This window comes from Limulus polyphemus, unplaced genomic scaffold (genome assembly GCF_000517525.1).
Source record: "Limulus polyphemus unplaced genomic scaffold, Limulus_polyphemus-2.1.2 Scaffold1731, whole genome shotgun sequence".
NCBI lineage: Eukaryota > Metazoa > Arthropoda > Merostomata > Xiphosura > Limulidae > Limulus > Limulus polyphemus.
In genome coordinates this window covers 142688-144868 of record NW_013667341.1, presented here as the reverse complement: position 1 = coordinate 144868, position 2181 = coordinate 142688, and positions in this window count along the sequence as shown.

Below are 2181 nucleotides of genomic sequence, written 5' to 3'. Positions count from 1 at the left end.
TTTACTTTACTTATTTACTTACGTAGGTAGGTACGTAGTCGTTGTTAAATACTATTGTTTGTCTTCGTCATAGTAATAATACGTATTTAAGTTTATTACTTTTGTTGTGTGTATATATATATATATATATATATATATACTACAATTAGTTTCAGGTAAACAATGAAATGTATAACTAATGCTCAATTCTTGATCGGCTAGCACTTTCAACTTGATTTTTAAAAGAATATTTTTGGAGTATTGTTTTCGTAAATATACAAAATAATGAAAGAACTCCAAAAAATTATTAATATATTAAACAATCTCTACCTCAATGTTATCCTAATTTTTAAAGCTTCAACTCAAACTAGACTAGACAGAAGAGCAGGATGAGAGAGGACGTTTTTTTTTTTTTTATCTGCAAAGCAGCTGCGTTTGTCATTTAATAAAAGCCCCCTAGTGAGAGGTGTGAGCTGACTATATCATTTTCTTAAATCCACTTTACCTTAAAACTCCCAAAGTTGGAAACTTTCCAACTTATCTTAAGTTTATTGTATATCCTCACATTTTGTTTTCTTTAAAAGTGAATCTTTAATATCAGCAGATTAAGAACAATATTATAATTCAGATGAAGTAATTAGACAAAAAATTACTATAAATTATATTTTTGTTTTTTCAAATTGTTAAATAAAATGGTATGAAATTATTTTAACTTCGGCTAGAAACGAATGTCAGATATTTCATTAATAAATATCTCAATTTGTGAATTTAAACTACTTAAAAAACAACTTTTGGTGATTAGACGTTGAATTTAAACTGCTTTGGAGATTTAATTAAATTGAGGAATAAAATATGCTACACGAAATTAATGCTACAATAAAATACTGGTGGATAAAACAAGCAAAATTTGATAAATATAAAAATGAGGTAATAATTGAGAGTTTTGCTTCTGTAATAAACAAAAAACAGCTTTGATTATTTTGACACTAAACACCATTAAATTAACCTTATAATGAATCCTAAAGTAAACATTGGGTCTGAAAATCCTAGACTGTATTTTATATTTCAAAATGGTTGAAATTATCTTATAAGACTAAGTATCATGAATAAATTAAATATTTTGTGTTTTTCTGTAAAATATAACAACAGTATTGAAAATTCTTAGTTAAACTGTAAAAATCAATGCTAGAAATTAAACAGAACTTAAATTTAATTACTTGCAGTAATAATGTATCTCAGATGCTGTGATATTTCTTCTTACAGTAGATAGAGCGCCATCTGTTAACGATTTTTTGACGCTTTTTATAAAACGATAGTCTACTGGTGTTCCACGATAAGGACCTAATGAGGTTCCTCCGCCTTATCTTTTCTCTAACACTTGGATTGGCAGCTTAACTACTAGTAAATTCGCCACTAGGCTAAGAGTGGAGGGAACAGAATTCCTGTTCTTATCGCAAGTTTACACCAGTTACAAACTTTTGAAGTTGCATTAAAAGTTTTGAATTGCTTCCGGTGACGAATAATATGCATTTATATTGTAACGAATTACCTAAAAAACAGCAAACATGAATCGTATGTAAGCATTATCAACTGAACTGTTCTTCAGAAAGATATATCAAACACTGTTTTGACAATCACGCCATTTCATTGTTTGATTAATTTCGCTATTTCACGGTTAAAAGCTGCTTACTGGATGTCACTGTTATTATTTTTATCTGGTTCACTTCTCTACTTTAACAGTGTTCAAGCCTCACAGTAGTGCAGCGGAATGTCTGCGGGCTTACAACGCTAGAAACCCGGTTTCGATAGCCGTGGTGGACAGAGCACAAAGAGCCCATTGTGTAGCTTTGTGCTTAACTTCAAACAAAGAAAAGAAAACATTGTTCACAACTAGAAATCCAAATATTCTTTATCTAAATTGATTATTTTTGTTTAACTAATGTTGTTACTTTAGTTTAATATATATATATGTGTGTGTGTGTGTGTAAACTAAGCAAAGCAGTAGTTTTGTAGCCAAAATGAATAAAGGAAAAGCAGAAACAAAACTACTGTAGTCTTTTATGTTTCCATAGTTTGCATATTATGCATAACATATTTTTACTTATTACTTTTAAAAATGAAAACAAATTTAAAATGGTAATATATATATATATATATATATATCTTTGCTGTACGGACGAACGGACGGAGTACGTACGGTAC